We start from the raw sequence: 12,361 nt of genomic DNA on the forward strand, positions 1-12,361 counted from the left end.
AACAGTGGCGTAGCCACGGGGTGGCTAGGGGGGGCTCGAACCCCCCCTACCTGCCACCTGCCGACCCACACAAATCGTGCAAATCCGAGAACATAATATATGTGTGTGGGGGGGGGGGGGACCAGTGTGACGATCGCGAAAGTTCTTGCAGTTCATGGCGTCTATCTAAGAAGCACACTTGAATGGTTTTCAAAGTATGAGCTTTTCAAAATACTTCCAATCTCCTGACACCACCTCATTGGTCATGATAGCCTATACATGTAATCGTACTGTGAACGTCTAAATCAACTATTTTCGTTCCTTTTTTTTTAATCCTCAGTTTGCAGTGTGCACAAGTATGTGTGTGTTGTCGATACAGGATCAGCCGGGGGGGGGGCGAGTTTTCGTATCGAGCTCCCCCTACCTTGGAGGTCTGGCTACGCCACTGGATGGCAATGACGACAGATGAGAATGAACGGCGGCAATATTTTTAGGCGTCCACCACTATTCTGTCATAAGAACGTTTTCTTTCTTTTTTCCCCTTTGATTTACAAAAATTTCGCGCAAATTTTCCTTCAATGTTAAACAAATTGACCTGGAATGCGCCACAACAAATATGGCAGCGGAGAGATCTCCAGCCTGGGAAGTTTTCACGGGCTTTTAACGAGAGTAATTACATTTTCTTTCGGCAGAATGTTATACTGTACTTAAATGAAATAAGCACGCTGTTGAAAATACTTGTTTAAAATATTGTGATCGCCGCAGGGGTTTTTGCGTTTCGTCAATATTTCTCCCTGTACCTCAAAGACTGCTCTCGAGGCTACGCACTCGATCTGCAAAAGTGAAGTGAGTTTGGGGAACTCACTAAATCGTTAGTGCACTTTCTACCGAGTCAAGGAAGGAACTACGAACGTCCATACTTGTGCCGAACGTCTTCGCCGTTCTGGGACCAGCTGTGCACAGCCCTGTTGAATTCCGCTTCGCGCAACCTCAAAAGTACGGCAAAGTTCCCCCGTGAACGCACAGGTACAGTTACCTAGAAAGGGGTAGTTCCGTCACTCTCAGAGCGGAGCGGTTCCTTTTTCTGTAGACGCTAACAGAGGGCGCCACCAGCGCCTTCCCTTGAACTTTCCTCGCTCCGCCCCATTGAGCGCAAAGGAGGTCCACCGGGGTGTCCAGCGCTTATATTATTTCCGAAGCATTTCAACATAAGAGGTTTGTTCAGGGACACATAAACCGGCAACACCTGCGTTCTAACAATTCAATGTTACTGTTTAAGTTAAAATCGCGCCGTTCGATCCGAGTACAGGCGTACGCGTAGAATGCCTCAAAACAGGTGCCTGCGCTGCTCGTCGCCTTTTTAGAAATCCCGGAATTCTGGGTTATAATTTCCCGAAGTACGGAAAACTGTGGTGTGATAGATAGCAATGAATGACCACAGTTTCTTGTTGTTTCTGCATGTTCCTGCATTTACAGGTGGTACGCGCATGTAAGCACTTCAGCAACTTTGGATCGCACTACAGATATTAGCGGAACACAGTATTCAGGACAACAGAAACACTCGCATTTATTAACAGCACGCTTTATAAAGACAACTTCAAGAGTTTTCCCAAGGAACAAAGAAAAACCACAATGCGCGCAATGCAGATATGGCCTATTGCCATAGGTCTATGTAATATTAATCTGAAACGTATTTCCTCATTTCTGGCATCGAGACATACTTGCATACCAGGCTAAATTTCCCTAAAAAAATATAGCATAAACAAAAACACTTCTCTGTGTACACACTGACAGACATGGGCAACCACGTGATTCACGTTACCCGCCTTAACTTCAGATGCTTCATTTTCTGACGCTTTCCCGCCCGCGCCTGATTTATCGCCCTCGTGAAAAAATGCAGCCGGGTGTGAATGTAAAAGCTAATAATATCTGCTGCTGTGAGCAGGACACCCAACTGTGAATGAGTTGCCTGACTTCAGCATATCAAGCACGTCTAGTGCACTTTCCTTATGAAGTTCATTTTTACAGAAACATTGAGTGAACATGTTTTCTAGATTTTCAACAAAGCGGTAAAGTGACGCCGATGGATAAAGCAGACCACCTGTGTTACAAGAGCGCGTGAACGACGCAAGAAGGCTTGTGGGTTCCGGAGATGTTAAAAGTAGTTGAGAACAGTCTTCACAATTGTATTTCAGGACTCGTTTTCTGGCAGCATAGCCTGCCATGTGGTAGATCAATTGTCCTTTCGACCTCTCTGACACCACTGGATCATGGTCGTGCTGTACTGAAATGTTTGTGGCGTTGCTCATAGTACCGTCTCCTCGGGAGTTCTCGTCGGTCGTTTCATCTCAAGTTTTTTTTTTGTAATAGATTCAATTTTCTTTTCAATTTTATTATTAGTATTTGCCATACATAGCACACAGTGGGGGCCCCGTAGCATAGCTAGAGGTGGGGCCTCCCGGAAACAATCTGAATATCATATCATATGTGGCGACAACATCAGAACAAGGTATCCAATATAACGATGTACTGTTACAGTATGGGACAAAGCACAATACGCACAAAAGAAAAAGAAGAACAAACAAATTAAATAAATATAAGAAACAAAACAACTAAGATTGAGCAAAAATGTGACGTTTATGAAGGTGAACAGCGTAGGCACAAAAACCCATGGGTGAAAGAAGACAAATAGTTGAAAAAGCGTGCATGAAAAGAATGTGTATGAATATGAGTAACTAATTCATGAAATGGTTCCTTAAGATGATCCGAAAACGATGGAACGAACGTACTGACTTTAGGTTATCGGGCAAGGCGTTCCATAGTTTGGCAGCAACGAAGGTGAATGTTTGCTTCCCGTAGTTGGTTGTTGTGCGTGGCAGGAGAAAATTACCGGAGCGAGGTGATCTAGATGGAACGACTACTGCAAGGCACTGATTGTTGAAGACACCTGACAAATGCTTGTACAGAAGCAGTAGAACGCGGAAATGAAACAGCTGCACGAGTGGCAAAATATGCAGTGATATGAAGAGGTGGCGACTGCTGCATACTGTGGGAGTGAATGTAATGATGCGAATAGCTCTTCTTTGTAAGTGGTTTAGAGACGAGAGATGAGAGATATATGTGGATCCCCATGATGTGATGCAGTAAGAGAGGTGGGAATGTATGAAAGCGTAATATAATGACACAAGTGTATGGAGTGGAAAAAAAATATTTGACCTTGGATAACGCATGAAGGCCGTAAGCCGCACGACGACATGTGTTTGAGATGTGTGATGTGAACTTGAAATGGGTATCTAACGTTACTCCCAGGAACGTTACCTTGCCAGTAGGTAAAAGAGAGCTACCATTTAGCGTTAACGTTGGCAGCACCGGTAGTTTCCTCTGAGGGCTATGGAAAACAACTTCAAGAGTTTTCCCAAGGAACAAAGAAAAACCACAATGCGCGCAATGCAGATATGGCCTATTGCCATAGGTCTATGTAATATTAATCTGATGAATTTTTTATTATTAATAGTTAGCTTGTTGGTGCGGCACCAGTCAACAACATTTGTAAGGTCCTCATTTAGTTTAGCCTGCAATGAGTTAATGTCATTTTCAGCTAAGAAGATGGTGGTGTCATCAGCGTACAAAATGCACTGTGAGTGAATGGTGGAGCTAGGTAAGTCACTAACATATAGCAAAAACAGTAGGGGACCTAGAATAGAGCCCTGGGGAACGCCTCTATTAGTTGTTACGGGTGCAGACAACTCATCATTAATTTTAACCACCTGCGAGCGATTGGACAGATAGTTAGATATAAGTGTGTAAGCAGGACCACAAATGCCATAGCTATTTAATTTAGACAAAAGAATGGTATGGTCAATAGTGTCGAATGCCTTGCTTAAATCAATCAGAACAGCTGCGGTCACTTGGCCCGAGTCGATTGCACCTCTGATCTTGTTAGTAAGTTCAAGTACAGCATATTCACTGGACGAGTGGCGCCTAAACCCAAATTGGCTCGGCGTGAGCAGATTGAACTTCTCAATGTAATTATTGAGACGAATCACAAGAAGTTTCTCGAAGACCTTGCTAAAAAATGGCAGGATGGCAATGGGACGATAGTTATGGATAAGGGTGGGCTTGTCTTTTTTGTAGACTGGTGTAATCCTAGCAAGTTTTAAAGGAGTAGGGAAAGTGCCGGTCTTAAACATGAGGTTAAAAATGTGTGCTAATACGGGAGCAAGAGTGTGCTTTACAAGTTTGATGTGACTCGAGCAAATACCATCAAGACCAGGAGCGGTATTACGCAGATCTGATATCACATTTGCTGCCTCCTCAGGAGACGTGGGTCGCAAGTAGAAAGAATGATGACGCCCACTCAGAGGTACAAATGGCGAAGTTGCGCAAGTCTGACTGGGTGTTGTAGCGAAATGGATACTGAAAGCGTTGGCGATTTCACTGTCACCTTTTAAAAGATTTTCACCCGGGGACATTTCGGGGGGGGGGGGGGGGGCAGCGTGTGCCTCATTTCTGCCTAGAAAATTGTTGATGACCCTCCAACTTTTCCTGGGGTCGCTTTTATATTTTTCAATTTCACCAAAGTAATATTCCCTTTGTGGAAACCTTCGTTCCCACAACCTCGGGGCGTCAGCCCGTCCGTTCCGTGCGCGAAGGAACAAGCAGCACAACAGATTCAATCAGAACACATACAGGTTTATTTTACCTTCAGACACAAGAGCACCCTGTCCTCTCCAGGACAAGCAACAGGCAAAAAAGAGACCGAAGCTAGCAGGAGAACCTGCTTAAGTAGAAAAAAACCGCCCCCGTGACGGCCGCAGCCGATCTTATCTGATTATGACTGACGGGACGCCAAGCGGCGCTCCTTACAAGATGCCATATCTCCCCCTCCCTCAAGCTCACACTGACATCAAGTCTTCGGAAAGTTCAAGGAGCACGTCTTCCGCGGTGGGGGGTATCACCGATGCGGTGGGTACGCGGGGAGCAGATGCCGGGGTCTGGAACGGCCTGGTTTCGGCCAATAGCTCCGGACGCAGGCGTCTCAGGGTGGACAGAGCGGTGCTCACATCGTTCGCTGTTCGAGCTGCTTCGGTACGGGAGGCGTGGAGGGCGCCTCGGCGGTGGGTCACCCGGTGGAGCTCCGGAACACCGCACTGCGGACATAACAATCGCCTTTCCTCTTGAGTGAGCGGCTGCAAAGGGTCCGCTGAGTGGCGCTCTGACAGCGTGAGTCCAAGGAAGGGTTGCGGTGTCCGAGATAGGTCATCTCCCCGTAGAGGACGGGGCTGGTTTGACCATCGACTTCTGGATGTCCAGGCTACCGGTTGGCCGTTGGCCACCACAGTCCATGTAGAGACTGAACGTTGTTGAGGCGGCGGCTGCTGGGGTGTGCGGGATCCGCTGATGGAGCGGTGCGGACGGCTTCGCTGGGGGGCGGGGTCACGGGATCCAGGAGGGCCCGTGCGACGACGCTGCATCTGTGAGAGGTAATAGGGAAACGGTGAGAGGGAAACCCCAAGCCGTGAATGCCTGCAAAAAGGCACTCCCCAGACGAGACATAGCGGAAAAACTGGAGCAGAAATCACACTAATAAAACACTAAATCACAAGCACTATGCTTAGCGATGGAGATAGTGGCGACTACGTGCGCCGCCTGCGGGGACGCAAGTCATAGCGACTGGACGCAGGCCCGGGAACGGGATCCGGGTCCAGGTCCTGGAGGAAGGCAGGTTGCGAATCGGGCTCCTCTCCGTCCGGGTCTCGGAGATGGTAAGACTTCAAGTCCGAGATGTGAACCGGCCCAGTCTCTTCGCCGGTGTCGCAGCGACGAAGCCTGTAAGTGAGGCCGGAGGAGCACGCACTTACCTCGAAGGGGCCATCCCACCTATCTGCGAGTGAAGCTGCAAAGCCTCGAGACGCATCACTTAGCGGGTGAGTCCGTCGAAGGACGAGGACACCGACGCTGTATGTGAGGTTCCGACGTCCACGGTTGTACTGGCGAGCCTGGTCCAACCTTGCGACGTCCAGGTTCTCCCGAGCCGTCCGGGCTGCATCGTCCAGTCGACTCTGGAGGTCCTCAGCAAACCTTGAATAAGGAGGCCGGGTAGCACCATCCCGGAGGCCCAGAGCATTCTCCACTGGAAAAGGGGCCTCTCGTCCCAAGTTCAGGAACGCCGGGGTGAATCCTGTAGATCTGTTGACCGTCGTCCGTGTAGCGAACGCCAGTTCTGCCAGGCGAAGATCCCAATCACGGTGGTGCTGGCTAGTAAAAGCAACCAACATCATTTTCAGGTTCCGATTAACACGTTCAGTAATGTTAGCATGAGGGTGATACGGGGAAGTCTTCTTATGCTGAATGCCTAAGACAGCGCAAGAATGTGAGAACACCTTACTTGTAAAGTAGGTTGCGTTGTCGGGGGGGGGGGGGGAAACCCGAACCGGCAAAAGGTGTCGAGTAACTTTTCCCACACTCTCTGGGAAGTCCGTGTCCTGAGAGGAAACAGCTCAACCCATTTCGTGAAATGATCAGTAACCACGAACAAATACTGGTTACCTCTAGGACTACGGGGAAATGGTCCCGTCACATCCCAAGCAACTATCTGCCAGGGTCTATTGCTCTGAACAGGCTGTAAGCGCCCAGGGGGTAAACCACCACGAAGTTTCGCTCTCTGGCATACGGGACAAGTACGAACATACTTTGTTACATCCTGCCTCATTCCGCCAGCTGCGACCGTTTCCCGATGGCACATTACGGGTGTTTGGTCTTTGTCGCGGGCATTCCCGACGAAAATGGTCAGGGCTGCCGCAATTCCAACAGCCGTTGGGCGCTCGTGGCTGCGGGGGCGCAGGATGGTGCCGCTCCCGCTGCCGTGGGGTTTCGCTAGCTGAAAGGCCAGGTTGACCGCGACTTCGGGGCGGGACGGGTCTGTCAAGGCTCGTTCCTGCGGGGATCGTCCTCTGGTCATAGAGGAACGGATCTAGGGCTCGGTGGGATGACTCCGCATTGTATGAATTACGGGGGTTGTCACCCAAACCTGTTGCATGCAGGTGTTCGACCGAGGCGGCTCCTCCCGACCACGCGCAGCGCGGTTCCAACGCTAGCTCCGGGGGTGGAGGGGGCCGGTATTCAAGCTCTGCCAGGAGGTCGCTTTGTATTGAACGAGCCTCCCGGGCCAACGCCTCAAGGGTTTTAAAGCGATGGGCTCTTAAGTAGGGCCGGAAGCGCGGGTGGCACTGACGGATCGCCCGTGCGACGCGCTGCTCTTCCGTAGCAGTGGGATCCGCTCTGCTGTACAGATCCTGCAATGCCCGAACGAATTCAGGTAAGCTTTCCTCAGGATGTTGAGTACGCTTATGCAATTCCTCTAAGACACGGTATTCGTAATCCGGGGGAAGAAATTCGCTTTTGAACCGCTCCTGGAAGTCCTGAAAGGACGTAAACTGCGATTGCAACCGAAGCCAGCGGGCGGCGTCTCCGACCAAGGCAACCTGCAGGATGCGTTGGATTAGGACTTCGTCCGAAATTCCCATACCCGTCTGATAGGCGGTAAGGTCGTCCAGGAAATTGGCAACAGACTTCTTATCGGTGTACCCTGAGAAGGTAGGCACCGGTAAGTTGAGTCGTAGAGGCGCTTGTGCCTGGGGCGGTGAAACCGACCCGGCATCCAGGCGTTGAACCACCAACGAGCACAACTCCGTCATGCGTGACAGGAGTTCTGCTGTTGCGATGGCGTCTGACTGCGGCGCGGGCACCTTCGCCTTGTCAGCCATCAGCTCCGAGGGAGCTGAAAAACTCAAAGAAAACACAAACACACGCAAGAACACACAGCAAAAAAAAAAACTAACAGCAAAAACTAAACTACAAGAATTACAAGAACTACTAACTACACAAACTCACAGTGCCGCGTGTTCCCCGCCACGGGACGAACGAGCTCGAACCCCAAACGTTGGGCGCCAGTTGTGGAAACCTAAGTTCCCACAACCTCGGGGCGTCAGCCCTGGTTCCCCGGGTGAGGATGAGGCGGATGAGGACAACGGCTCATCCCCGTTCAGAGTCGTGGTGCCACGGAAGTTGCGTAAGTCTTTCATACGTTACTTTCATGACTCGGCCTTGGCAGGTCACAGCAGCGGCAGGAAAACTTATGAAAAGTTGTGTCGTGTTGCAACATGGCCAGGAATGAGGCAGGATGTAACAAAGTATGTTCGTACTTGTCCCGTATGCCAGAGAGCGAAACTTCGTGGTGGTTTACCCCCTGGGCGCTTACAGCCTGTTCAGAGCAATAGACCCTGGCAGATAGTTGCTTGTGATGTGATGGGACCATTTCCCCGTAGTCCTAGAGGTAACCAGTATTTGTTCGTGGTTACTGATCGCAGGTTCGAGCCCGGCTAGCTCAGTCAGTAGAGCACGAGCCTCTTTTTGGTTTTTGGTTTTGGTGATACATTCACCTTGTATGAAAGGTATCCCCTTGATTTCGATGTTTCTGTTTCTGGAGTACTGTTCGAGCTGGATACTCTTCAGATTTAGATCTCTTAGTTGCGTTTTCATGCCATGACATTCACGTTGCAATGCTTCATTGGCTGACCGTAAGTTACTGTTCTCAACAGACAAGGCTTCCATCTTACTTCTCAACTCTTCAAAATTTTTGTTGAAGAAGTCCATACTATTTTTTAACTCCCGTTACTCGTTCCCCTTTCCATACCCTCCCTAGCCAACTTGATGTCTTGCTTTATCTCACGCTTCAACTCCTCACAGATCCTTGTTACTTCTTTGCTCATTATTTCACTGCTCGCGGCACAAGTACACGCGGCACAAGTACACGCGGCACAGTAAACACAGTGTTGTTGCGTACAGAACAATCGTTACAACAGGCGTACTAAGCAAGTGTCAGCAATCAACAGCAGGTATTGGTGGTGGCAGTGACAGTCTTACAAGCAGTGCAAAAAGAAGTATAGTAATAACACTGACCTGGAATGCGTTAAGTCCAAAGAGGTTAGCGACGTGTTCTGGCGCTGTCACCACCACCAAAATAAACCAGGGCAGTGGGAGTAAGCCGCTTTTGTAGTCTCGATGCTGACAAGTGATGACGTCAATTCCGGGTTACATTCAACCAGCGCGTGAGCACGGTGCACACGACGATAACCAGAGGCGACAGTAACGGTTGTAGGAACCGGCTTCACGCACCAGGCAAAGGTAATGCACGTGTAGACGAGAAGATTACGGTGAATCCGGAACAGCCGGGACGACACAGGCCTCCTGGAATGCGTTAAGTCCAAAGAGGTTAGCGACGTGTTCTGGTGCTGTCACCACCACCACAAAAAAAAAGTAATAAATTTAATGATGCTTTTCTAGCAGATTCTCACTGTCCCTAAGAACGTGAAAAAAAAAACAATGTACAAGTTTCCGGCGATGCAGAATCAAAAATAACAAAGACGGTTAAGAGCATCAACTGTTTACTATATACATAAAAACAAGACTTTCGTGCAGCAGGCTACACTTCTTCAGGTTTGAGGACCTGTTACAAGTGGTGAAGCATATATCAAAAACCAAGTCACATGGTACAAGAGAAAAGGGTAAGGGTGAAGAGAACTACAAACGCAATACAAATATCAACAAAAATGAAAAACAAAACGCAGTCAATAGGAGGTGGCTGGACAAGGTCAGACAGACATACAGACGAGTCGGAGTGGTACGTGGAGGAAACCAATGAACATCACATGAATAGGCACAGCAGCCAGTTGGCACAAAGAGCTTTAGAATGCGTACGGGGAATTAGGGCTCAAGAGCGAAGGATTGAGGACACACAGCACCTTGATGGCTAAGAGCTTCCAGACTCTGGGAAAGTAACGCGGAGTTGGTGTCTTACTGATTGTGTATCATCGTGTATGATGGCAGACAAGTGATAATACAGTAAATAGACTCATAGTATAAATGACTGTAATGGGCCGCCGTACACGTTGATGCTGTGCGGATGTAACGTTGCAAATTTCGAAATGAAAAAGGATTCCCGATTTTTGCGTTTGATGTCATTAGCGTACCCGGATTCTAATACGGTGATAAGTATATGCGTATGCAGATCATGTCCCGGAAGATTAAAATGTAGCGATACAGGCGATTGACGTTTATTAACAATATCTGATTTATGGCCATAAAATCTTTCACGGATGGTGTTACGTGTTTCGCCTATATATTGTTTATTGCACAATTTGCATGTAATGAGATAGCAGACATTGAATGAGTTACAGTGAAGAGACTGCCGAATAGAGAAAACGAAACCATTAACAGTGCTACAGGTGGAGGTACATGTTGCAATAAATAAGCAAGTTTGGCAGCGGTTGCTGTTGCAAGGAGCGCAACCGGGACTCTGTTGATTATTGCGGGAGGAGTGAGTAAGTCGCGTATGTTACGTGATCTCCGAAATTCAATAGCCGGAGCATTAGGGAAAATGTCTTTGAGATATTCATCGGCGTGGAGTATGTTTAAATAGCGTTTGAACACAGATCCTACATTACGGAGTGCGCGGTTGTAAGGTGTAATGATAAGGTGTAATGATTGATAATGGTTTCGACGGGTCGACGAGACCCGTCGAAAACAAGCCCCATGATTGACAATTACATTAGAGCGGTTTATAACGATATTAAATGCCTAACTGTCATTGATAACAGCGCTAAAAATTTTAACTCATCTAAAGCAGAAAGGACGGCCTAATGAATCTGAAGAGACGTAAAGATATCATCATTAGACCTGCTGACAAAGGTGGCGGAATAGTCGTTATGAATGCATCGGCCTACAAGATGAGGCAAACAAACAACTTGATGATGAGACATTTTACAGACCTCTTGATGGCGACCCGACGTCATTATTCTGCCAAATAATTAACAAGAAGATCTTAGAACTTACCAAAGACAACTCCCTCCCGCGCTATATAGCAGACTTTATTAAGCCGAAGAACACCACGCCTGGTTCTTTTTATCTCCTTATTAAGATGCACAAAAGTAACCACCCTGGCAGGCCTATAATTTCGGGTGTTAATACACCGACCGGGAAAATATCCCTCGTCTTAGATGACTGCATCAAGCATATTCCTCCACAACTTCCCTCTTATGTAAAGGACACTAACGACTTCCTTGCCCAAATAAATTCCATTAATAACATTTCTCCTAACCTCAACAACGCCATACTGGTAACTATGGATGTGACGTCATTATATACAAATATTCCCCATGATGAAGGTGTTAACGCTGTAGAGCTTTTTCTTTCCTCCTTTCCGTCTGATCTCCTTCAAACTAAAACCATTATCTGTCTTCTTGAGTTAGTCTTGCAGTACAACAACTTTGTTTTTAATGACAAACATTATGTCCAAGTTCAGGGCGCAGCGATGGGTTACCGTGTCTCACCCAATTACGCAAACCTCTTCATGGGGCTTTTTGAACAAAGAGCCTTAGAGTCTTTTCCAGTGACACCATTAGTATTCCTGCGATACATTGATGATATTTTTACCATTGGACAGCTGACGAAACCTCTCTACTCTCATTTTTTGATCATTTTAACTCATGGCACAATTCCATCAAATTCACGTGCAACTAATCTCGAACTTCAATCAGCTTTCTAGACGTCACTGTTTCTCTCGAGTCGGGTAAACTCGTCACAGATCTCTATAAGAAGCCGACTGACAAACGGCAGTACCTTCTTTTCAACAGCCATCACCCTAATATCCAAAAGCGAAACATTCCATTTGGACAACTCAGACGTTTAAAACGCATATGTTCCAATACACAGGATTTTTTTAAGCATGCAAAGGACATGTGCAATGACTTCAAGGAGCGCAGATATCCCGACGAACTCATCGACAATGCCCTAGCCAGAGCCACCTCCCTAGACAGGGAAAGGTTGCTTTCTCGTGAATCCAATAAGGCACAACGTCATAATAAATGCACTTTCATTACACCTTACAACCGCGCACTCCGTAATGTAGGATCTGTGTTCAAACGCCACCTAAACATACTCCACACCGATGAATATCTCAAAGACATTTTCCCTAATGCTCCGGCTATTACATTTCGGAGATCACGTAACATACGCGACTTACTCACTTCCTCCCGCAATAACCAACAGAGCCCCGGTTGCGCTCCTTGCAACAGCAACCGCTGCCAAACCTGCTTATTCATTACAACATGTACCTTCACCTGTAGCACCGTTAATGGTTTCGTTTTCTCTATTCGGCAGTCTCTTCACTGTAACTCATTCAATGTCTGCTATCTCATTACATGCAAATTGTGCAATAAACAATATATAGGCGAAACACGTAACACCATCCGTTAAAGATTTTATGGCCATAAATCAGATATTGTTAATAAACGTCAATCGCCTGTATCGCTACATTTTAATC

This window comes from Ornithodoros turicata, chromosome 5 (assembly GCF_037126465.1).
Source record: "Ornithodoros turicata isolate Travis chromosome 5, ASM3712646v1, whole genome shotgun sequence".
NCBI classification, from domain to species: Eukaryota; Metazoa; Arthropoda; class Arachnida; order Ixodida; family Argasidae; genus Ornithodoros; species Ornithodoros turicata.